The 26825-nt window shown below is 41.9% G+C and overlaps 2 long non-coding RNA genes and 1 pseudogene across 2 annotated transcripts; all 3 read left to right on the top strand.

Annotated features, from left to right (window-relative positions):
• Positions 1-2566: 2566 nt before the first annotated feature.
• Positions 2567-3973, top strand: LOC144060411 (general transcription factor II-I repeat domain-containing protein 2A pseudogene; annotated as a pseudogene).
• A 6168-nt stretch (positions 3974-10141) lies between these two features.
• Positions 10142-14770, top strand: LOC144059994 (uncharacterized). Its single transcript, XR_013295819.1, has 2 exons — positions 10142-14293; positions 14379-14770. It is a non-coding gene; the product is annotated as an uncharacterized LOC144059994 (long non-coding RNA).
• Positions 14771-15032: 262 nt separating this feature from the next.
• On the top strand, positions 15033-26205 carry LOC144060363 (uncharacterized). The gene is made up of 2 exons (XR_013295910.1): positions 15033-19300; positions 19365-26205. It is a non-coding gene; the product is annotated as an uncharacterized LOC144060363 (long non-coding RNA).
• The last annotated feature ends 620 nt before the right edge of the window (positions 26206-26825 follow it).

The following is a 26825-nucleotide window of genomic DNA, read 5'->3' as shown; positions in this document are numbered from 1 at the left end:
TTTTGTCAATGCAAATTAAAATTGGAAAATAGGGATCAGTTCCAGAGAACCATGCCCACAGCATTAGGCCATAACAAAAGGTGTTATTTATGGTTACATTAGGTGGCCGGATATTACCTTCAAGAAGAACAAAAGTTAATTCGAATTGACCTCCCATTCTACGCAATGTTACTCTCTTGCTAAAGAAAACTGCCTCCCCGCTGGAACCTGACGGCCAGTATCAGCCACTTTTGGTGGTAATCAGTGAACTCCAATCTAGTCGTAAAACACTACCTGTCAAATACCACCAGTACTTGAGCCAAAGGCCCCCCTTCGTCGGCCCTCCTCCACCAAATCCCTTCAAAGATTTAATGGGGAGTTTGACAGATGTGTTTGTGTTAGGAGCAACGGTCAGGACAATTGAGTTATTATACGCCCAGGACATTATCCATGGATTTCGGGGAGAAACAACATTTCTTTTATCACGGTGTGTTGTATTCAAACTCGCGTCAAAGGGCTTCATGAAAAACCAAACTGGCACAACAATTAATATGAGGAAAATCGTCACAATGTAGCAATTAGTAGCAGAGTTCTTCTTCGAAACCATCTTGAGAAGAAGTTCGTTTGTCGAAGGAGAAGGATGTTTGTCAGTCGTTGGTTGATTTTTTTTTTTTTTTTAGAAGAAGAGGCGCTGTCAGCCTCTTTCCGAACCCTGGCTCACTGCCAGAGATCCAAGGAATTCGTCACGGGATTTCCTTCCCAGTGTGACTCTATCGTTGTGAATTGATGAAAAGGGGCATGTGACTCAATCACCATTGAGTGACTTCCCACTTTTAAACAGCAGATTGACACTGGATCAGCTTTTCCAGGCGAATCAACTGCAATGATGCCCAGGGAAAAGGCACTCCAATGAATCTCCTTTCAGCGACCTCCTCTGCGTGCAGCTCCCCCCCTTGGACAGCTTGTCAGGTAGACACTGGAAACGGGTGTGGTGGGATCCGTTAGATGGCTCCAACTGGTGTGGGCGTAAATCAGCAGATGGTTGCCCTTGGTGGCAGCGTTCAGCCAGAGCCAGTGCCAGAGCCAGCGGGCCTGGTAGACGAGAGATGATACCAAGTATCCCCTCTCCGATACAAGCGCACCGCACAGGATGTACGTTCTTTCACCTTGAATGGACCTAACCACCTAGGGGCAGACCATTTACGTTTAGTCACCTTCAACCACACATATTCACAATCATTTATTTTTGAAGGAACATCTGTTTGGTTATCTGTTAGCTTGGAGAATGTAGATACTATCTCCTTAATTACTGGGGGCCTCGCAACGGTGACTCCCCCAACGGAACATTGGGGGCGGGAAATGGCCTGTTTTTATGACCCTCAAAAGGAGTCCAGCCTTTAGCTGAATTTAATGACATGCGCACATTCATTAATGCGACAGGAAGAGCCTACAGCCAGTTCAATTTTGATGAAGCTAGTGCTTTCGCCAATTTTTCTTTAATAGTTCTATTCATTCGTTCAACTTGTCCCTGTGATTGAGGATGATAAACAGAGCCAAATGTATGTTTTAGCCCCAATGCTTTTTCAACTTCTTGTAGATGCTTATTCCGAAAATGACTGCCATTGTCCGACCGAATTTTCCTGGGGAACCCATGTGATGGTATGTAATGATTGATTAAATGTTTTACCACAACCTCTGCTGTTTCAGACTTACAGTGATATGCTTCCGGCCATCCGGAAAAGGAATCCACAATTACCAGTAAATACCGGTAACCTTGTATTGGCTTTAACATAACAGAAAAATCCATTGAAATTACTTGTCCCGGAGCTGTGACTTCGGGATCGGGAGTGCCGGGAGGGGGTTTGGTTGTGGGCAAACAATTGAATTTATTACAAACACTGCAGTCCTGCAGTTCACTTTTCACGATCTGTGTCATGTAGGGATGAGACCAATTTTGTAGCCTCCTCAAAGTTTCATCTATACCAGACCTGGGCAAATTACGGCCCGCGGGCCACATCCGGCCCTTTGTACGTCCCTGTCCGGCCCGCGTGAGGCCAATCATAAACACCATAAATTAAACAAAAAAATTTTTAACTTTTATTTTGAATTTTTATTTTGAAAAGTGTTACGTCACTACGTATGCACGTCGTAGACGTAGCACTTTTACTCGCGCCAGGTTACCCTCAAGATGTCAGAACACCCCAAGAAAAGAAAAGTTGATAATGAATTCCGTATTTTCAACAAGACATGGACTGCCAAATATTTCTTCACAGAAATTAAAGGTAAAGCAGTGTGCTTAGTCTGTGGTAAACAGGTTGCTGTGTTTAAAGAATATAATTTGAATCGCCACTACACGACCAAGCATGAAGATAAATACAGAAATCTGTCTGGTGAAGAGTGTGCAATGGAGTCTGATGCATTGCTTGCAAAACTACAAACCCAACAAGGATTTTTCACTAAACTTCACACTCCCAGAGAATCAGCCGTCAGGACAAGTTATGTCATTTCACACAAAATCGCCAGAAAAAGTAAGGCATTTTCCGACGGAGAGTTTATTAAGGAGTGTTTATTGGACTCTGCTGCGCTGATGTGCCCAGAGAAAAAGGGCGCGTTTGAGAACGTGTCACTCTCCCGACGCACTATAACCAAGTGGATTGAGGACATCGCGGGAAACTTAGAGCTTCAGCTGAAGAACAGAGCGGCCGACTTTGACTTTTTTTCTCTGGCTTTGGATGAGAGCTGCGATGTACGTGACACCGCCCAGCTGCTCATCATCTTACGTGGGATAACCGCAGACTTTCAAATCACGGAGGAGTTGGCAGCCATGCAGTCAATAAAAGGGACAACCACAGGTAATGACTTGTTCAGAGAGGTAAATGCATGTATGGTCATGTTAGGACTGAAATGGGACAAGCTTACAGGTGTGACAACAGATGGTTGTCCAAATCTGACCGGGAAAAATGTTGGACTTTTAAAGAGAATGCAGGATAAAGTGACAGAAATTAACCCTGATCAGAAATTGACATTTTTGCATTGTATCATACATCAGGAAGTGTTGTGTAAGACAGTGTTAAAAATGAAAAATGTCGTTGATGCTGTCACTAAAATAGTTAACTTCATCAGAGCGAGAGCTTTAAATCACAGACAGTTTGTTGCTTTGTTGGAGGAAAATGAGGCTGAACATGGTGACATAAGCTATCACTGCACTGTTAGGTGGCTCAGCCTTGGCAAGGTTCTGAAAAGTGTCTGGGACCTGAGAGACCAGATTCAAGAGTTCTGTATTCAGAAAGGTCATGACGTCCCAGAACTTTCAGATAACGACTGGTTGGCAGACCTCGGATTCGCTGTGGATGTGACTGCACTAATGAACGAACTAAATGTCAAAATGCAGAGCAAGAGCCTTTTTGTGCATGAGATGTACAGTGCAGTGAAGGCTTTCATGAGAAAACTGCAGCTTCTCTCAAGCCAAGTGAAGGAAAACATTCTGACCCACTTGCCAACACTTAAGGAAGCCAAAAGATCAGGTGATCATCTCCAAAAGTACTCAACCATGTTAGAAGCATTGCATGCAGAGTTTTCAAGGCGATTTCAAGATTTCAAAACTCTTGAGAGTGAAATGCACATGGTTTCTTCTCCCTTCAACTGCAGTGTGGATGATGCACCAAGTGAAGTTCAGATGGAACTCATTGATCTGCAGTCTGACACACTTCTGACAGATCACTTCAAGTCAGTCTCACTGCTGGACTTTTACTCCGCCCTCAAAGAGGAGAACTTTCCACACCTGAGGAGGCATGCTCAGAGGATCCTAGTCCTCTTTGGATCTACCTATCATTGTGAACAGACATTCTCAGTTATGAAGTTCAACAAATCCAAACACAGATCCTCTATGACTGATGACCACCTCTCAGCTGTCCTTCGCATAGCCACTTCAGACATTTCGCCAGATTTCACTGCCCTTGTTCAAGCCCAGAACAGACTGGATTATTCTCGCTGAAGAGGTAACATGAGGTGGAAAACATTACAAGTTATTGTTTGTGGAGATTAACAAATTAAAAATAAATTGCACTGGTTCAATAATTGTTTTTCTTATTTAACCAATACACCACAATTTCACATAACCTAATATAAATATTTACAGAGTGTTTTATTCTTCTGATCATCAGTACCAGCTATTCAAAATATTTAATTTGAGCATTTTACAATGAAAGAAAGTTGGTGGCCCTCTGACACAATTCAGGTTTCTCATGCGGCCCCCGATAAAAATTAATTGCCCACCCCTGATCTATACCAACATGGCATATTCCGTGGGCTTCAGAAATTAGGATTTTTAAGTGTTTCTGTGGTGGGATATATTTACCTTCTGTCAGCCAGATACCTGCATCATCTTGTTTCGCTCCTTTTGCAAGCCAAACACTCTTCTCTTCCGGGCTTGCATTCAGCTGCCACTGTTTAATTGTTTCGGGAGTTATTTCTTGTCTGTCTCCTAATTCACCTTCGCTCACCACAAGTAGAAGTTCTGGGCTGTATCCGGCCACGTATTTCGCAGCTCTGTCTGCGGAATCATTCCCTACTGAGACAAAATCATCATTTTTTGAATGCCCTTTACATTTGATCACCGCTACTTTTTTTGGTAATAATAATGCATCCATTAAATCAAAAATGTCTTGTTGGTGTTTAATGGGAGTCCCAGAAGCGGTCATAAAATCATTTGTCAGCCATTCTGTGATGGCAGTATGTAAAACAACATGAGCATAAGCTGAGTCAGTATAAATGTTCACAGTCTTATGTTTTGCTAGTTTTAATGCTGAAGTCACGGCGATGATTTCTGCCCGTTGAGCTGATTGTGGCCCTGTGAGTCTCTTTGCCACTTTCAGTTCAAAAGTTGAACCTGTCATCTGCGTTACTGCAATCCCTGACTGAAGTCCGTTATCACCCTTAAAGCAACAGCCGTCTGTAAATAACGTCAAGTCTGGGTTGTCAAGTGGGATGTCGTAAAAGTCATTCCTCAATGAGTTGTCTTGTAGAGTTCGCTGAGTGCAGCAGTGCAGTTGACCTTCGAGAAGACCGTCCGCCATATTTCTTCCTTCGTGTATAAACAGAATGTGAGGCTGTGTCAAAACTGACTCAATCTTTCTCTGCCTCCCTCCCGTCATCGTGAAAGCTTGGCTAGTCACATATTGTACCATACTATGTGATGTTCGTACCGTTAACGGATGATGTAACACAATATGAGACGTTTTCTGAATCAATCGTGCTAATGCAGAAGAAAATGACGCACACACATGATGACGCTTCTCATATTTTTCAAGAGGTGTTGATGCGTATAGACAGACTTGTCTGTTGCCATCCACCGTTTTCTGGAAAAGTACAGCTGATACACTTGATGACTTTTCAGAAACGTCCAAATAAAACATCCTAGTGTAATCAGGAACGACAAGAGCCGCGGCTGATGACAAAAATTGTTTTAGCTGGACAAAAGAAGTCTCAGCATTTTGGGTCCAATCAAGTACATGTGACATGTTTCTCATACCTTTCTCATTCACCAACTGTCTGAGGGAATGAGTCAGTTCTGCAAAATCAGGAACATGATGTTGAGAGTAATTGCACTATCCCAAAAAGGACAACATCTGCTTTACATTTGTCGGTTTGGGATGGTGCAAGATGTCATCTTTGTGTGATGGAGAAATACCTGTTCCATGTTTTGATATGAGACGTCCCAAAAATGCAACCTGCCGTCGGGCAATTTGGAGTTTGTCCTTGGAGCATTTCAAGCCGACTTTAGCCAGGTGGCTCAAAAGGAGCTGTGTAGCTTGAAGGCAAGACTCCTCGGACGGCGCAGCCAGGAGCAGATCGTCTACATACTGCACCAAGAGAACATCATTAGGGAGTTGTAAATTTGACAGCAGCTGTCTTAGGGAAGCATTAAAAACTCCGGGAGATAACACAAATCCCTGAGGCAGACGGGTATAAGAATAACACTCATTATTCCACGTAAATGCAAAATACTTTTGCATAGACGCATCAAGAGGGATGCAAAAAAATGCATTCGCCAGATCAATGCAGGTAAAATGAGGGTGCAAAGGACTGATTTGTGACAGCGCAGAATGAGGATTTGGCACCGGCAAGGCCGGTGTCAAAACTTTAGAATTTATAGCCCTTAAATCATGCACCATGCGAAATTTACCAGTATTCTTTTTTTCTACTGGGAGAATAGGAGTATTGTAGTTAACCTATCAATTTTGCAAAGAACTCCCGCTTTTAGCAATCCATCAATTGTTTCTGAGATGCCAGCTTTTCCGTCAGGCTTCATTTTGTACTGCGGCACCCAAACGGAGTCGGGTGTCACTTCAAAAGTTACCGGAGCAACGTCACATAAGCCCACATCAGTCGAGTCTGTGGACCAGAGTGCATCAGGCAAGGTTTTTAACATGTCACCAGCAAAGTCGCTATCGGACGTCTCTCTTCCATGATGCCGATCTAAAAGCTGATGCTCTAAGACAGACATTGGAGCAAACATGTCAGATTTAATCCAATAGGCATCAAGTGATTTTGAATACAGCAAATCCGAGTGTATGGAGCATTGCCAATCAGTTGCTTTTGTGCATGCGAGGACAAATGGACCCAAATCTTTCGCCGTGTGCTGGGATGACACCCTCAGTGATATATGAGGATGGCATGCCGGCACAGATTTGTCAGGTGGTTCTGTCATTACTTACCATTGAGCTTGTTCCTCAGTCAGATTCACAGAAAATGCAACACCGGGCCTTCCTGCGAACAGATCACCTACCCGCAATTCCCGTGTGTCGCCATCAACTTTCTGGAAGGCTTCACTGTACATGTCATCTCCTGTCCTGTCATAATACAATAGTAGTAGTACTATACGGTGATTCAATAAACGGGTTCTTAGGGCCAAATCCATCACTCGCACTGGCTTCAGCATAAGCTGGTGGAGATTTTAACCTAGCATTAGCCACGCGGTCATCAACCACGTTTCCGTTAGCCGAGTCGTGGCTATATTGTCGTCTAACTTTTCTTCCATTCGAAGAAAATATAGATGTGTTTTTCACGGAGTTAATCAGCATCTGGCGCTGTTTTACACAAGCAAGTTCCACGGACTTCATTAATGCAATCAAACACACCGCAGATTTCAACGGTGGGAACCAACCATTATCACAATTAGTGCGCATCCATTCATTTAAAAGAGTTTTCAACTTACGTTGTGGTGGGAGCGCGTCAATCATCACGAGCGTTGCAGCCTTTACTTGTTCGCTTAGCGAGAGATTCTGACTATGGACCGGAAGTGTATGCAAATCGAACCATCCTGAGTCTCGGTCAAAAATGTCGTCCATTATATGTAGTAATTAGTCGTTATAATATTTATAAAGTCAGTGACGTCTCACTTATGGTACTACAATACAACAGATCAAAACTATTCTCATTAATCCCCCCAAAAAAATTATTATTATATTTTTTTTCTCCAGAAAAAGAAAAAGAAAAAATGAAACAGAAATTAAATATCGTTTGCGCGACTTAATAAATATATCCAGGATCTTCACGGGCGGCTTAATTCAACACATACTCTCTACCGAGGAATTATATCACACGGGCGGCTTAATTCAACACAGCCTCTCTACCGAGGAATTATATCACACGGGCGGCTTAATTCACAGCTCTCACTCCGTGGAATTATATCAACACGGGCGGCTTATTTCAACAACAAAAAAATAAAAACAGCCTTTCCACCGCGGAATTAAATCATATGCCGTTTTGAACGGCGGAGCGCTCCTACTTGACGTCACTTCCGTATACAACGGGCATCACTTTCTATGCATAGTTCAATGTCGTAGTAATTTTCAAAATCGAGGACTTTCGCGTCCCTCCGTAACAAATACGACTTTAAACCCACTAACTTGTTCACACAGATCTCGAATACAATTTGGTACAGACGTAATGCAGCTTTGAGTGATCCCATACAAACAGAATTTCTCTACGTGGATAATTGTCCACTCACCTTGTTAATATTTGCGCATTAGAAATTCAGTGCCCAGGATCATCACAGCTGTCGCAAAAAACGTCCCAATTTATCGCCGTCGGAGGTCACCATTTGAGGGTATTAAAATGATTACTGTATTAAGTGTAATCTTTGCATGTTCAAAATAATTGCATTGAGATATCTGAAGAAGCTTTCTTTGCAAAGATTTATTTAAGGGCTCTTAAAGACACAGGTGAAATGCTTACATTCAAAGGTGATGTTAAGCCTCGAGTGTGTCGAATAAGAAAACACCCACTCTTTTTATCCATGAAGAAGCTTCCTCTCCCACTCACAGGCTGGACAAAGGGTTAGTAATTATAATAAGCAGATATGTGATATACCAACATGTTTACTCCAGCTCTCCTACCAGCCCGGAAATATGATGTAGACAGGTAATGATCTTGGACCTTCAGTTTTTACGACATAATGAGTAATGAGAACTTGCCTCCCTTTAAGGCACACACATTTTTATCTCCATGAGAACTTCCACATTCTTTCTTATCTTCATGAGAACTGGAAGGGAGTAAAAAGTTCCAATATATTTCACAACAACATTATCACAGTTGATCTTTTTTAACTACACAGTTTATATGGCATCTATATACTTATAAGTAAATTCATAAACAGTAAAAATATAAATTGAAAATGTTAAATGTCTTCAATACTCAATAGCACAAGTGTCAGACACAAGGATGGGAGCTAGAGCGGGCCCAAGAGATCTAAAGCAAATGTGTCATGTGTCTTTATGTTACGTGGTAGAAATGTAAATAATTATGATAATTTTAATAAAGTGAAGATATTTTAAGCATGTTTTTTTAATTTACCAAATCCCTTATCAACCAACATAAACTTGAGTAATAGTTTAAAAAACTGTTCTTACGCATGTGACTTCATAATGCTTGTTTTGTCTATGTAATATGATGAGATTTTTATACATTTATACTGTATGGTTTCACAGTAATAACAGCACTCTGCTCTGTAGTATACACATATACAAAAGTGTACAACTAAAATCGATGATAAATATTGCACCTCACATCTACTTCTAGCATAGGGTGCCTCATTATATTCCTGCTGCTCCTATATATATTCTGGTTTCAGGGTTATTCCTCCATCCGATTTGAATTTGTATATCCAAATAAACAAATACAATATATGTTTACTGCGATTGGCTGGCAACCAGTTCAAGGTGTACCCCGCCTACTGCCTGAAGCCAGCTGGGATAGGCTCCAGCGCCCCCCGTGACCCTTGTGAGGAAAAGCGGTTAAGAGAATGGATGGATGGATGGAAAATATGTTTAATACTTGCAGCAGTCCCCTACTGCAGAAATGAAGACTTCCTTCCTATTAGGAGAGATGCTGTGAGCATTTAACAGAACAAAGAGCATATCTTCTGTGATTATTTCAATCTCCTGACAAGCCACTTGCACTGCACATTTAAAACCCCTTACCATTTGTGTCATTTTTTATGAAAACGCCTAAAAAAGGTGCACCCAAAGTAAACTTGAAGCTGTTCTTGAACCATTTGGACTATCAGCATAATTATGGTCTCTTTTTAAAGATAACACTTCAAATTTTTCTCCCCAAAATCAAAATCTGCTACTATTCTATTTTTAAACATAGTTGAGAGACTTTATCCACATTTAGACATAATTTTGACATGAATTATAAGTAAGGGATCAAAGAGATATGCGCCTTTATGACCCACCGTTCAGGCTCTCTGATGTTTTCTCTCACATGACGTATGGCAAACTGGCTTTCAAAAAAAACCTAAAAAGCAAGCAAGAATTTGACGTCTTCAGAATCTCATTGGCTGTTCAATATGTCAATGACCATGAAATCGCTGTGACTGGTTCATGCATTGTATGAGGGAGGGCCTTTTACGTGCATAGTGAAAAAGAATATTTCTTTCAATTAAATTATAACTGTTTTGATTTGTTATAACTATTTAGAATTGGACAAAATTGCTTTGATTTACTCAGTATAGTTTTGTATGACAATTCTCTGTCACTTTAAATTCCCACTAGCAAATGTATTGAGACATCATAGTGACCAATGGGGGCATAGTCATGTGACTCTGGGAGGTAACATTTTGGAGGACAAGGGATATTGCCAGCAAGCGGGGGGAGGAACTGGACAGTTGAGAGATACAAGATGGCGCGGGTGGCGACTATTTCTCCTTTCCGGCGATGTCGTGAGTAAATGTGAAGAAAATGCCTGAATTCACTGATCTCATGTATGTTTATTAATCAACGGCATGAACACGCAAATGGTAAGAATCCGCCATTTACAACAATAGTCATTGGCCATGATAGTGTTGAGTCTTCTGCCCAGATTTAATTATAACTGTTTTAGTTTAGTCATAACTGTTTAAGATTTAGTTATAACTGTTTAGATTTAGTCATAACTGTTTTGATTTCCTCAGTAGAGCTGGGTGAGTGTTTAAATTATGTTTGGGGGAGCTTTTTCTATTCCCACACCAATGGGCCATTTGTCTGGGGTTGAAGCAAATGTGTTAATATGATTCCTTTGTAAGTCTTATCTTATGCTAGGTGAAGTCCCGGGGCTGAGACCTACTATATTTCAACATCAAAAGGCCATCTGTCAATGTGTATTGAATGCTGTAAAAGTCTGTCTTGGCTGGGGTCATATGGTAGCTGGGGCGGCTTGGGGGAAAAGGAGGAGTCATAATACTTTTTCAAGATAGTATAAGAATGATATGGGTCCGCTGAAAAGACACACTTGCGAGAGGAACTGCAGCCATTTGTATGTAAACTTGTTTGTGTCCAGAATATTCTGTAAAATACATCCTTCGAAGGACCTGCTCACCGATCTCCAGTCTGTATTCAGAAAATCAGGATTCTCTCTACCCGAATAGTCTTCTAACAATAGACAAAGGAAGGCTAGGGGTTTGGACCACATTTGTTTTGTTTTTTTTGCTAGTAGATTAGTTGAAAAGGCTAGTCCATGAGTGCTAACTCAAACGAGCATAAAAATGGGTGAATCTTGTGCGTATTTGGCAGGTTGCAGCAACCAAAACCGTGGCTTTATGACATTGGAGGGCTAAAGGCGGAGGGTGTTTTTTTTCAAATAGTGAGTTACTATGGCAATCAGCTGCGTCGATGTTTTGAGAATCTGATTAGCTTTTTGGAACTTCATCGGCAAAAACTTTCACTATGACTGGCTCAAGCAACGACGGGAGATGTGGAAGGAGGATCATTTGACGCACAAAGAAAGCCATTGGGTTGCGTGGATCTTGTGACCGATAAAACATCTTTCTATTGGACCAAACAAGGTGCCATTCGGAAGCCAACCCCTAAGAGTTTGTTGGCGAAGTCTCCCGAGGCTAATTCGCGCTCTGGAAAATGGCGTAGCGCCTGCAGCCGGGCGGTCGGAATGATAACCGGGTAGACCCTTTTGCTTGGCTCTTCAGTAACAGTTCTTTGGTGCCGGCGTGGCTTTGTGGTAGGGTGGTCTTCTCTCAACCCAGCGTGTGTGGGTTTGATCCCATGCCATTGCGACTACGTCGAAGTATCCTTGAGCAAGACACTGAACCCCCAGTTGCTCCTGATCATCAGTAGGTGAATGAATAGTCGAATGTAAAGCACTTTGAAGGCCTTGTAAGAAGGAAAAGCACTATATAAATGAAGTACCATTTACCATATCTTCGATTCTGAGAAATGATATTTTAGCGATGGTGAAGCATGCTTGTAAACAGTTGTATTATGTTAAAAGTTGCTCAATTTGCTTTGTCATGAGTGTGTCTAGTATCTTTGGACATTAAGATAAAAGGAACAGAGGAGGTACATTTCACTAGAGCATAGGAAAACTTTCTGTGAACAAATTATGTATTTCTTAAACACTATTGTCATGCAACATGTCAGTCAGTTACATAGTGAATTGTTTAATTTTATAAACTGTGGCGATTTTTTGTGTTACATTTCAAAAGTAAATAGATAAAATTACTTAAATATTAAATCCAATTCAGGCCCGAATTTAGGTTTCTGAAACAATCGGAAAAACACATTTCAATGCGCAAGTTGACAGAGTTACCCCCATATATGATGGAGTTTAGAATAACCTGATGTAAGGGGGAGAAACACGGACGACGTCATGGCAGAAATAGACGTCATTTCCACTTCTAACTTTAAACTGTACGTATACAAATACATTATATTCATGTCACTCACCACGCGAAATAAAGTAGTCGGTTTCCTACTCGCTCCAGACATGTTGTTCTTGTCGGTACACGCCGGAAACACGGACTTACTTATTTGGATGAAGAGGAACTATGTGTGTGTCATCTAATGTTCCTACACGGACCTGTATTGTTGAACAGTGCAAGCTGGAGCTAAACATTGTTTAAGCATAACAAGTGATGTTGCGTCTGTCTCACATGAATAGTTAACGTGTCACAAACTGTGGCATTTTCGCCATAGAGGCACAACATAACACGAAAACGCAGCGGAGAAATGTATGTATTGAAGCGAGGCTTGTGTAGGACGGCGCTGCGCATACAAGTCGTTACATCAAAGACAAAAATCTTTGCGAGTACAAATAAGCGAAGAAGAGAAAAAGGAGACGAAGAAGAGGTTGTGAGCATGCGCACAACGAAAAGCAATGCACCGTTCATTTGAAGTAGCTAGCCCACTGGACTATTTCTCAGAAATAGAGAAATTTGTCCAGTGGTGTGACCGGAATCATCTTGTGCTCAATGTGGGGAAGACAGAGGAGGTGATATTTGATCCAAAAACTGTGGGTGACCACGGGCCAGTCGTCATTAAAGGCAATCACATCAGCCAGGTGGGTTCATACAGGTATCTGGGGGTCCACATTGTCAACACACTCAGCTGGAGGGTACACGTTGGAAGTCTCTGCTCCAAACTCCAACAGCGTCTCTATTTCCTACGCAGACTTCGGGTCTATGGAGTGGAGCAGAGGATCATGCTGTTGTTCTACCGGGCTGCATTGCAAAGTATCATCAGATACGGCATTGCGGCCTGGTACGGAAACCTGACTGTGCAGTCAAGGTCACAGATTGCCGGTCTGGTGCGGACTGCCATGAAGATCATGGGGGTCAGGAATCATCCTTCCCTACAGATGCTTTATGAGCAGTCCGTCACCAGACTGGCACAGAAAATTGTTACTGACCCGACTCACATTCTACATCATGAGTTCCAGCTACTGCCTTCCGGCAGGAGATTCAGGGCCCCCAGAACCAGGCTGAACCGCTACAAGAACTCATTCCTGCCGACATCCATCAAATTGCTTAATAACCGACATTAACTAAGTGGTGCAATATATATATATATATATATATATATAGGAGTGTGTGTGTATTATTTATTTTAATTATCTCTCTCTATTCTGTTGTTTTTCTTACTGTAAACTACTGCTGCACTTCTTATTTAATTTTGATTTTATCTCTTTCTATTCTGTTGTTTTTTCCTTACTGTAAACTGCAGCTGGACGGAGTCCAGGAAAAAGTTCCCCACGGGGAAAATAAAAGTATATCGTATCGTATCGTAAGTATTCCCATTAGGTTTATATGATCCAGTATTCCGGTTATGAAACGGGTGACCCAACGGTCTTATTGGGGTTTTTAAAAACCCGAACAAGAGCATATTAAGGTTATTGCGCGTGTTTATATGGCTTTTCAAAACCTGAATATTGGCAATATTCAGGTTTTAAAGTTTTATTGCCTACATGTAAACACAGTCATTGTAGTCGTATCTAGTTCCCTGCTTTCTTTCTGTCTGTCGGTTCAGTATTGCTGTCATCTTTTTAAAATTTCCTGTAGTTTGTAGTGATTCATTCTGCCTTGCTTTCCTGCTTTCCTCTTACTGACTATTAATGTTGCTGCTGTAAAGAGTCTGAGCAGCACCCAGTTGCTGGAAGTGCACGTCACTGAGGACTGCTCCTAGACCAGAGGTGGGCATCGAGGGCCGAAGTCCTGCAGGTTTTGCATGTTGCCCTTCTCCAACACAGCTGATATATTATCAGCTCATCAGGAAGCTCTGCATAAGCCTGATAACGATCCTGTTGATTGGAATCAGCTTGTGTTGGAAGCGAGAAACTTCCAAAACCAGCAGGACTCCGGCCCTCGAGGACTGAGATTGCCCACCTCTGTCCTAGACCAACTCATTGGATGGAATACAGATTACCGATTAATTCAGACAGGAAGGTCACTGAAGCTGAGAAAAGCCACAGCCCTAACTCGCATCACGTGCTTGTTCTACAAAGGAATCATAGAGAGCATCCTCTCAAGCTGTGTCACTGTGTGGTATGGAGCCTTGCACTGCATAACTGCAAGACCCTGCAAGACCCTCTAACTCTCTCTCATCTCTTCCTTCCCTGGACATCTACAGCTCCTGCCTCACCCGTAAAGCTATCTGTTGCCATCAGGGAGGAGACACCAGAACCTGTGGGTCAGGACCATCAGGCTGAAGGACAGCTTCATCCACCAGGCTATCAGGAAACTGAACTAAGTGCCTCCTCCTCTTCTTTTTCCCTGTACTCAAACAAAATCTATGGACTTTTGACACACTCACTCACTCGGCTCAAGGTGCTATCATCTATCATGTGCCTTGGTACTCGTGACTTACTGTATGTTGGACTGTACTATGGCACAAGTGTTTCTTTTGTACCCTTTTCACCTAGGATTTCTTACTTTCATTTTATATAATGTCTTTATTTGTATACTTGATGTACTTGTTTATTGTAGTATTGTGTGCCCAAGAGGAATAAAATTTTAATCTTCTGTACGTTTCACACATATTGTAGCAACAAGTCCGCCAATTAAAATGTCTACATAGATTGTTGTTCTAAAATACAACCTCTCAGAGTATTACGTAACAGCTCTGCCAACGGTGACAGCAGGAACACTACAATGGTTCTGAGTGACTACGCCAGGGTTCACCGATTCTGGTCCTCGAGGTCCGTAGTACTGCAGGTTTTAGATGTTTCCGCCCACTAGCACACCTGACTCATATTATCAGCTCATCAGCATGCCTGATAACGATCCTGATCTTAATTATCATGTGTGTTGGTAGGCGGAAACATCTATAAAACCTGCTGGACCCCGAGGACCAGAATTGGTGTGAACCCTTGTACGCAGTTTTATTTTTAAAGCACCATTTGCTAGGTGATAATAAGGTGACACTGCTCCAGCCACCACATGAGCACAACCGAGCAGTGGTTTTCTTGTGGTTAGGCTTTTTACTATGTTAAAAGCAAACAAAAACAAGCATCATACCACCTTTACTATACTGTAACAGGAGCTCAATATTGTCTATTAATTAGCTTAGCTCTATCATTATTGCTTTATTGACCTAAATGTTGGTGATTCTACATTGGGAAAAGGATGTAAACTTTTCTCGACATTGAAGACATTTGATATTTTTAATTTGTGGTTTTACTGTTTTTGAATTTACTTATAGACATATAGATGTGATATAATCATGAGTGTTTAATAGAATACAGTGGAGTAATGATTTTGTGAACTTTATTTTATCCTCTCACCCTCGAAGCTATTGAAGATAGGAATGTGCATGATGTTATTTAGAGCCTTTTGGCATTAGAGACTAAAAGTCTGGGGTAGATCCTAATTGCATTTCTCCCCCAGTCAAGAAGGGGAACTGAATGTAAATGTCTGTTTACTAATAACATCACCTCTGCTTACTAATAACATCACTTCTGCTTACTAATAACATCACGTCTGCTTACTAATAACATCACCTCTGCTTACTAATAACATCACTTCTGCTTACTAATAACATCACGTCTGCTTGCTAATAACATCAACATTTGGTCACTAGGAGATGACATGTCTGCCCTTTGTTCAATCAAGAGCCAGGAGGAGGAACCTTTTATCTTTTTTGTATAAATGAGTCGATGTTCTGTAAATTGACACACACTTGGGGGAATCCACGTTGCATACAGATGTGGTTGTCTTGACTGTGTCTTTAGAGGCCTCTAAATAAATTCTTGCAAGAAAACTTCTTCATCAGATCCTGAATACAATTATTTTGGACACGCAAAGATTACACTTAATATAGTAATTTAATATTCCTTCAAAATGGTGACGCCGACGTGGACTTATTGAGACGTTTTTTCGACAGCTGTGATTGATCCTGAACACCGGATTTCTAAAGCGCAAAAATATTAACAAGGTGAGTGGACATTTTATCCACGTAGAGAAATTCTGGTTGTTTGGGATCAATACAGTTGCATTTCGTCTGTGCTAAGTTGTATTTGGGATCTGTGAACAAGTTAGGGGGTTGTAGTAGTATTTCTTACGGTGGGACGGAAAGTCCTCGATTTTGAAAATTACTACGACATTGAACCATGCATGGGAGTTTTTCCGCGGTGGAATAGGTGGTGTTTTTATTTTTTCGTATGAATAAGCCGTCAGTATATGAACTACTGGGAGTGCGGAGTGGATTAGCCGCCTGTATGGTAACAAGGTGTGTGCTGTGTGGAATTTCTAAACCGAGGGACATAATTCCTCGGTGTGTGTATGTTGTGTTAAATAAGAAGCCGGGAAAATATTAAGTCGCGCATAAAAGTGCCCCGTGTTTACGGAAGTGACGTCAAGTAGGAGAGCTCCGCTGTTGTAAATGGCATAAGAGATTGTGTACCACGGGGGATTGGCTGTTGGGTTGATTGTAGTTGTGTTATTAGCCGCTAAGTGTTGATCACACTTAAGTGAGTGCTGTTGTGTGTTGTGCTTTAAGCGGCCTGTGTTGATCACACAAGGCGTCTGCTGTGTTGAACACCCGTATATTAACGGTGTGTGGTGTAATGTTAGCCGTCCGTACATTGTTACGTTCGAGAGCTGTGTGGTTTAAGCCGCCCGTGAAGATCCTGGATATATTTGTTGAAGTCGCGCAAAAGGTATTTAATATCTGTGTCGTTTTCGTCTTGTTTGTGTTTGTCTGAAAAAAAAAAATATATATATATTTTTTTTTTTTGGGGGGATTAATGAGAATATTTTTGATCTGTTATATCGTAGTATCATAAGTGAGACGTCACTGACTTTATAAATATTGAAAACGACTAATTAATACATATAATGGACGACATTTTTGATCAAGATTCCGGCTGGTTTGATTTGCATAAACTTCCGGTCCATATTTTGAATCTTTCGCTGAGCGAACAGATAAAGGCTGCAACGCTCGTGATGATTGAAGCGCTCCCACCACGCCAGAGAAGTGAGTCGAAAAATCTTTTATATGAATGGATGCGTACTAATTGTGATGATGGTTGGTTTCCATGTCTGGAGTCTAAGGTATGTTTGATTGCATTAATGAAATCCGTGGAGCTTGCGTGTGTAAGACAACGCCGGTTGTTGACTAACTCCGTGAAAAACACATCTATATTTTCTTCGTATGGAAGGAAAGTTAGACGACAATGTAAGGTCGTGGACCAAATGTTGGTCAACGCTAGAATGCTTGCTTTGGGCAGCTCTGTGAAAGTTGCTCGGAAAGCTGTGTTGAGCGAGTCCGCTAGCCACGGCTCGGCTAACGGCAACGTGTTTGATGACCGCATGGCTGACGCTAGGTTAATGACTCCTCCAGCGTATGCGGAAGCCAGTGCGAGTGTTGAATTTGGTCCTAAGAACCTGTTTACTCAATCACCGTATAGTACGGCTATTCAGATGCTACAGGATTTGCAAGCTCCTATATTGACAGTAAATGGTGGTAATCTCGATGTGAAATGGGAGTCGGGGAATCGCGACGAGGCGTTAACTGGCGACTCCGTTGAGAAGGCGGCTAGTTAATTAGCTGCGGGCGTAAGTGCTTCTATTAAGCAGATGGAATGGAATTTGAATAAATTGTTAGGCATGAGAAATGACCCAGAAGACAGATTGAATAAGGCAAAAGATTTCGGATTGGAATTGGCTCGGCATGCGGAGATTCCACAGTCTTTGCGTTCGAGATGGCGTACTAATCTGATGCGTTTCGAAAAGGCCGCTAGAGATGAATTGGTTGAACAAAATTGTGCATTGAGGGCCGAACGTGAGGAATTAATCCGACAGCGAGAACATGAGATGACTGGAGAAGCTTCTGTTAGCTGTCAAATTGAAAATATACATAGAAAATTAGCAAAGCTAACATGTGCGGTGGAGAATGTTGCTGGGTCATGTGACCTCAGCGTACCAGATGAACTTTTAGACAGTGCCTCTAATGAAATAGTGACTCGCTCTAAGTCAAGTTTGCAGGCACCCATGTTGACGAAAGTTGATCCGGCCACTGGAACTTCTGCTACTATATATAAGCCATTTCTGCCTACAGATCTGAGCGTGTTACTTCAAAGACTGCCGCCATTACAGGCGGGAGGACAGAATTGGCTGAGGTCTTTGCAGAGAGAGGTGGTAGGTCAGATTTTGACAGCGGGGGATGTGCGTGCATTGTTAACACAGGCGTGTCCCTTGTCTCAACTGGAGACCTTAATGTCTAATTCTGGGATGCCTTCTCTACTAAATGAGGAAGCGCTAGCACGTGAGAATTATTTATCACTTTTTGAAGTATTAGGTGAATTATTTCCGATTCCAGAAATTGTAATTTCGGATTTATTTTTCACTCAGAAAATTGATGAGGACGCTGCTACATTCATTGATCGGGCACTTGTCGAATTCTCCTTAAAGACTGGACACTTGCCAACCGATTCTGTATTGTATTCACAAATTTTTCGGTCTGCAATTCTAAAAGGAGCTCCAAAACAAATTGTGCAAGCTATGGAAACCAATCCGGACTTGCCAGGTGCCGAACATGTAAGGTGGTTAAGTCATCTTAAACATCATTTGAGAAGGTATGCAACAGATATCGAATCAAAAAATGAAAAACGTAAGAATACTGAATTACAATTGACAATGCTACAATTACAAACTTTGAGAAAACAAGAGGAGGACTTTGTGAGTTCGGCTTCCGTGGACATGTCATCCCCTAATACTGTTGGATCAGATTTGATTATGTTTCAGAATGGGGCATCATATGGTCGGAATCGTTGCTATATTTGTGGAAAAATAGGCCACTGGGCAGACACTTGCCCGGCGGAATCAGGTGTCAGAAGCAGAGGTCGGCGTATGCAACGAGGACGGCAGAATGAAAGACAGAGAGGCCGTGGCTTCTTTCACCAAAGGGGGCGTGGAGCTACACGTGGCTGGTCAGCGCCACGACAACAATATCCCTCTATTCCCAACCAGGAGTTCCTGCCGCCAACTAGAGGACAATATCCGCAATGACTGAGCTCTGAATCTGCTCTCTCAGAACCGATGCTGGATATTAAGGTAGGGGGCACAACTCTATCATTAAAATTCTAAAATTCCCAGATGGAAATACCTTCTACTGCAGCGGAGCCACTACCTCTGAAGTCTCCTCCCAGTTGCCTGTGATACCTCAACACGCCATGTCCTGCATCTCGGCTGACATCTACTGGGCTAAAATCGACACTGATTCCTCCGGGTGGATGAATGCTGAGAATTTTTGGTCAAAATGGTCCCGTTGGGTTGGTAACCTCCGAACATATGATGTCGTAACAGATTGTATACATTGTACTCTATATTATGACAGGACAGGCGATGACATGTACAGTGAAGCCTTCCAGAAAGTTGTGGGCGACACGTGGGAATTGCGGGTAGGTGATCTGTTCGCAGGAAGGCCTGGTGTTGCATTTTCTGTGAATCTGACTGAGGAACAAGCTCAATGGTATGCAATGACAGAACCACCTGACAAATCTGTGCCGGCATGCCATCCTCATATATCATTGAGGGTGTCATCCCAGCACACGGCGAAAGATCTGGGTCCATTTGTCCTCGCGTGCACAAAAGCAACTGATTGGCAATGTTCAATACACTTAGATTTGCTGTATTCAAAATCACTTGACGCCTATTGGATTAAATCTGACATGTTTGCTCCAATGTCTGTTTTAGAGCATCAGCTCTTAGATCGGCATCACGGAAGAGAGTCAACCGATAGCGATTTTGCTGTTGAAATGTTAAAAACCTTGCCTGATGCATTCTGGTCCACAGACTCGACAGATGTGGGCTTATGTGACATTGCTCCGGTAACCTTTGAAGTAACACCCGACTCCGTTTGGGTGTCGCAGTACCAAATGAAACCTGTCGGAAGAGCTGGCATCTCAGAAACAATTGCTAAAAGCGGGAGTTCTTTGCAAAATTGATAGGTCTAACTACAATACTCCTATTCTCCCAGTAGAAAAAAAGAATACCGGAAAATTTCGCATGGTACACGATTTAAGGGCTATCAATTCTAAAGTTTTGACACCTGCCTTGCCGGTGCCAAATCCTCATTCTGCGCTGTCACAAATCAGTCCTCTGCACACCCATTTTTCCTGCATTGATCTGGCAAATGCATTTTTCTGCATCCCTCTTGACGCGTCTATGCAAAAGTATTTTGCATTTACGTGGAATAACGATTGTTATTCATATACTCGTCTGCCTCAGGGATTTGTGTTGTCTCCTGGAGTTTTTAATGCTTCCCTAAAACAGTTGTTGTCACCTTTACAACTCCCTAATGATGTTCTCCTGGTGCAGTATGTAGACGATCTGCTCCTGGCTGCACCGTCCGAGGAGTCCTGCCTGCAAGCTACACAGCTTTTGCTCAGCCATCTGGCTAAAGTCGGTTTGAAATGTTCCAAGGACAAACTCCAAATTGCCCGACCACAGGTTGCATTTTTGGGACGTCTCATATCAAAACATGGAACAGGTATCTCTCCATCACACAAAGATGACATCTTGCACCATCCCAAACCGACAAATGTAAAGCAAATGCTATCCTTTTTGGGTTTGTGCAATTACTCTCGCCATCATGTTCCTGATTACGCGGAACTGACTCATTTCCTCAGACAACTGGTGAATGAGAAAGGTATGAGAAACCTGTCGCATGTACTTGATTGGACCCAAAATGCTGAGACTTCTTTTGTCTTGCTAAAACAATTTCTGTCATCAGCAGCGGCTCTGGTCGTTCCTGATTACACTAAGATGTTTTATTTGGACGTTTCTGAAAAGGCATCAAGTGTATCGGCTGTACTTTTCCAAAAAACGGTGGATGGCAACAGACAAGTCTGTCTGTACACATCAACACCTCTTGAAAAATATGAGCAGCGTCATCATTTATGTGCAGCATTTTCTTCCGCATTAGCACGATTGATTCAGAAAACATCTCATATCGTGTTACACCATCGATTAACGGTAAGAACGTCACATAGCACAATACAATATGTGACTAGCCAAGCGTTCACGATGACAGGGGGAAGGCAGAGAAAGATTGAGTCCGTTTTGACACAGCCTCACATTTTGTTTATACACGAAGGAAGAAATATGGCGGATGGTCTTCTCGAGGGTCAACTGCACTGCTGCACTCAGCGAACTCTACAAGACAACTCACTGAGGGATGACTTTTACGACATCCCACTTGACAACTCAGACTTGACGTTATTCACGGACGGCTGTTGCTTTAAGGGAGAGAACGGACTTCAGTCAGGGATTGCCGTAATGCAAATGACAGGTTCAACTTTTGAACTGAAAATGGCAAAGAGACTGACAGGGACACAATCGGCTCAACGGGCAGAAATCATCGCCATGACTTCCGCATTAACACTAGCAAAAGACAAGACTGTGAACATTTATACTGATTCAGCTTATGCTCATGTTGTTTTGCATACTGCCATCCCAGAATGGCTGAGAAATGACTTTATGACTGCTTCTGGGACTCCCATTAAACACCAACGAGACATTTTTGATTTAATGGATGCATTATTATTACCAAGAAAAGTAGCGGTGATTAAATGTAAAGGGCATTCAAAAAATGATGATTTTGTCTCAGTAGGGAATGATTCCGCAGACAAAGCTGCGAAATACGTGGCCGGATACAGCCCAGACCTTCAACTTGTGGTGAGCGAAGGTGAATTAGGAGGCGGACAAGAAATAACTCCAGAAACAATTAAACAGTGGCAGCTGACTGCAAGTCCGGAAGAGAAGAGTGTTTGGCTTACAAAAGGAGCGAAACAAAATGACGCAGGTATCTGGCTGAGAGAAGGTAAATATATCCCACCACAGAAACACTTAAAAATCCTAATTTCTGAGGCCCACGGAATATGCCATGTTGGTATAGACGAAACTTTGAGGAGGCTACAAAATTGGTCTCATCCCTACATGAAACAGATCGTGAAAAGTGAATTGCAGGACTGCAGTGTTTGTAATAAATTCAATTGTTTACCCACAACCAAACCCCCTCCGGGTACTCACGATCCCGAAGTCACAGCTCCGGGTCAAGTAATTTCAATGGATTTTACTGATATGTTAAAGCCAGTTGAAGGTTACCGGTATTTACTGGTAATTGTGGATTCATTTTCCGGATGGCCGGAAGCATATCACTGCAAGTCTGAAACAGCAGAAGTTGTGGTGAAACATTTAATTAATCATTACATACCATCACATGGGTTCCCCAGGAAAATTCGGTCGGATAATGGCAGTCATTTTAAAAATAAGCATTTACAAGAAGTTGAAAAAGCATTGGGGTTGAAACACACATTTGGCTCTGTTTATCATCCTCAATCACAGGGACAAGTTGAACGAATGAATAGAACTATCAAAGAAAAATTGGCAAAAGCACTAGCTTCATCAAAATTGAACTGGTTGCAGGCTCTGCCTGTCGCGTTGATGAATGTACGCATGTCATTAAATTCAGCTAAAGGTTGGACTCCGTTTGAGGGTCACAAAAACAGGCCATTTCCCGCCCCCAATGTTTCGCTGGGAGAATCACAGGTTACCAGGCCCCCAGTAATTAAGGAGATAGTATCTACATTCTCCAAGCTAACAAATAACCAAACAGAGGTTCCTACAAAAATAAATGATTGTGAATATGTGTGGTTGAAAGTAACTAAACGTAAATGGTCTGCCCCCAGGTGGTTAGGGCCATTCAAGGTGAAAGAACGTACATCCTGTGCGGTGCGCCTGTATCGGAGAGGGGATACTTGGTTTCATCTCTCGTCTACCAGGCCGGCTGGTTCTGGCTCAACGCTGCCACCAAGGGCTACCATCTGCTGACCTACGCCAACACCAGTTGGAGCCATCTAACGGATCCCACCACACCCGGTTCCAGTGTCTACCTGACAAGCTGCCCAAGGACACGGAGGAGGTCGCTGAAAGAAGATTCATTGGAGTGCCTTTTCCCTGGGCACAAGGAGGAGGTCGCGGAAAGAAGATTCGTTGGAGTGCCTTTTCCCTGGGCACGGATTGACACAGTTGGAAAAGCTGATCAAGTGTCAATCTGCTGTTTGAAAGGGGGAAATCACTCAAAACCCCCTTTTCATCAATTCACAAGGATAAAGTCACACTGGGAAAGAAGTCCCGTGACCTTTCCTTGGATCGCTGGCAGTGAGCCAGGGTTCAGAAAGAGGCTGACAACGCCTCTTCCTAAAAAAAAAAAAAAAAAAAAAAAAAAACAAACAAACGGAAAAACAAATCAACCAACGCTCAACGGAAGAACTTCTTCTCAAGATGGCTTCAAAGAAGAACTCTGCTATTAATTACTGCATTGTGATGATTTTTCTCTTGTTAATTGTTTTGCCATTTTGGTTTTTCGTGAAACCCCTTGACGTAAGTTCATATACAACACACCGTGATAAAAGAAACGTTATTTCTACCCAAATTCCATGGATTATGTCCTGGGCATATGATAACTCAATTGTCTTGACCGTCGCTCCTAACACAAACACATCTGTCAGTCTCCCAATTAAATCTTTGAAGGGATTTAGTAGTGGGGGGCCAACTAAGGGAGGTCTCTGGCTTAAGTACTGGTGGTATCTAACTGGAAGTGTTTTAAGACTAGACTGGAGTACCATTATTACTACTCAAAGTGGCCGATACTGGCCGTCAGGTTCCAGCAGGGAAGCAGTTTTCTTTAGTAAGAGAGTAACATTGCGTAAAATAGGAGCTCAACTTGAATTAACTCTGGTTCTTCCTGAAGGTGATATCCGGCCACCTAATGTAACCATAAATAACACCTTCTGTTATGGCCTAATGCTGTGGGCATGGTTCTCTGGTACTGATCCCTATTTTCCAATTTTAATTTGCATTGATAAAACTATGACTAAATCAGAACAACCTAAAATGACTAAATACACATTGGAGTCTGGTGTGAAGGCTTTTAGCTTCCACATAGACGGAGTAGTTGAATGGTTTCGGGTGACAACGGGCCTGTCTGGTGGCAGTAACAATTGGCTACTGTTAGCAAATGAAGCCGCACATGCTTCCGGGAAAGATTGTGTCGTATGTGTGGGCCCAAGACCTTTATTAAGGGTAATTCCTGCTAAAATAGAGGATAAATGTGTAATGGAACTGATGAATAAAACTGTCCCCAATGATAAATGCTCTAAATGGGATAAAATCTATCCACTGGTTGATTGGCAAAAAACTAAACCTATTTTTTCAAATAAAGTGGCGGAGGGTGATTTTTCATGTATTAAAATGTCAGGTAATGGGAAACAATTGGGGAAACTGAATCACACCACTCACTGCATTTCAGCGACAAATGTGGGTAGTAAATTTCAGCCTCAATCCAGAGCTGACATATGGTGGTGGTGTGGGGACAGCCGGATATTTGATAAGTTACCTCTGAATATGAAGGGATATTGTGCTCTCATCACCCTCCTTCTGCCAGTAGATATTTTCCCTACATCGGTTAATAACCTTTTGCATATTGTTGATACTTGGCAACCAAATTTTCCTCATTCTTTTCAGAGAGCCAAAAGATCCACCTGGCAGGATCAAAATGTTCCCACATACATAGATGCGATTGGGGTGCCACGGGGGGTTCCAGATGAGTATAAGATTGCGGACCAGGTGGCTTCAGGGTTTGAATCTTTGATTTGCTGGTGGTGTACCATTAACAAAAATGTAGATAGGATTAATTATGTACATTACAATGTTCAAAGACTAGGAAATTGGACTCAAGCAGGTTTTGAGGCTGTACACGGCCAGTTGTCTGCCACATCTTTAATGGCATTTCAAAATCGTATAGCTCTTGATATGTTACTTGCCGAAAGAGGGGGTGTTTGTTCAATGTTCGGAGAACAGTGTTGTACTTTTATTCCTAATAATACTGCACCGGATGGAAGTTTAACCATTGCAATTGAGGGACTCCGAACACTTAATAGAAAAATGAAAGAGCAGTCCGGTATCGATACGACAATTTGGGATACCTGGATGGATGCTTTTGGAAAATATAAAAATTTGGTTTCATCAATTTTAATTTCTGTATCTGTTTTCGCAGCTTTTTTAACAACTTGTGGTTGCTGCTGTATTCCTTGTTTAAGATCGTTGAGCCAGCAGCTTATTTCCGCCGCCATAGAAAAGCAAGATGTAAAAAACATATCGTCTTATATGATGATGGAATCTGTAACTTCTAAAGCTATGACCGCTGTTGCAACATCCGATGAAGATCCAGCTGGAATTTTCCTTTAAGACCGTTGATGAGGGAATAAATGTCTGTATTTTGAACATATATTTGTTCAACTAAGGGACTGAAGACATTTGATATTTTTAATTTGTGGTTTTACTGTTTTTGAATTTACTTATAGACATATAGATGTGATATAATCATGAGTGTTTAATAGAATACAGTGGAGTAATGATTTTGTGAACTTTATTTTATCCTCTCACCCTCGAAGCTATTGAAGATAGGAATGTGCATGATGTTATTTAGAGCCTTTTGGCATTAGAGACTAAAAGTCTGGGGTAGATCCTAATTGCATTTCTCCCCCAGTCAAGAAGGGGAACTGAATGTAAATGTCTGTTTACTAATAACATCACCTCTGCTTACTAATAACATCACTTCTGCTTACTAATAACATCACTTCTGCTTACTAATAACATCACGTCTGCTTACTAATAACATCACCTCTGCTTACTAATAACATCACTTCTGCTTACTAATAACATCACGTCTGCTTGCTAATAACATCAACATTTGGTCACTAGGAGATGACATGTCTGCCCTTTGTTCAATCAAGAGCCAGGAGGAGGAACCTTTTATCTTTTTTGTATAAATGAGTCGATATTCTGTAAATTGACACACACTTGGGGGAATCCACGTTGCATACAGATGTGGTTGTCTTGACTGTGTCTTTAGAGGCCTCTAAATAAATTCTTGCAAGAAAACTTCTTCATCAGATCCTGAATACAATTATTTTGGACACGCAAAGATTACACTTAATATAGTAATTTAATATTCCTTCAACATATGCCTCCTTTCAGTGACCTCTTCCATATGGTGAACTGACATCTTTCCCTTGGATGCTATGGTGAATCAAGTAGCACATCCAGGTTTCCTATAGAAAGAAAAACAGCAAATACAAAAGCAGCATTTCTCTGGGTTGTTATACAGTAGCCTATATAATCTACGTAATGTATGGAAACATACATGTAAGCCTGTAGTTGGGCATTTGCATCTACTGTATGTTGACCCACTGTTTTAATTCTAGTTCAACTTGTTTGCTGCGTCAATGACTCAGTAAGATGTGTTTTATTGGTTTACTTCAGACTTTGATGTGGTCTATGAGGTATCAGGTGATAGTTGTAGGAGGTGAAGGAAGAAAGTTGATGCAGAAAGTCAAAGACAGGACACTGTTGAGCTCACTGGTCACTGAAGTGTCCGTTCTTTAAACTCGCGAGCTGTGCGAACACACTTCCTGCTGGGTCTTCGTTCAATTTCGGCAGCTTCCTCTACTCGGCGAACTTTCAGAGAACCACAATGTTAGTCCCAGTTCCAGTGATTCTTGATATCCAATCC

This window comes from Vanacampus margaritifer, chromosome 11 (genome assembly GCF_051991255.1).
Source record: "Vanacampus margaritifer isolate UIUO_Vmar chromosome 11, RoL_Vmar_1.0, whole genome shotgun sequence".
Taxonomy (NCBI): Eukaryota; Metazoa; Chordata; class Actinopteri; order Syngnathiformes; family Syngnathidae; genus Vanacampus; species Vanacampus margaritifer.
The sequence above is the reverse complement of the archived record's forward strand: the minus strand, read 5'-3'. Positions and strand labels throughout refer to the sequence as shown.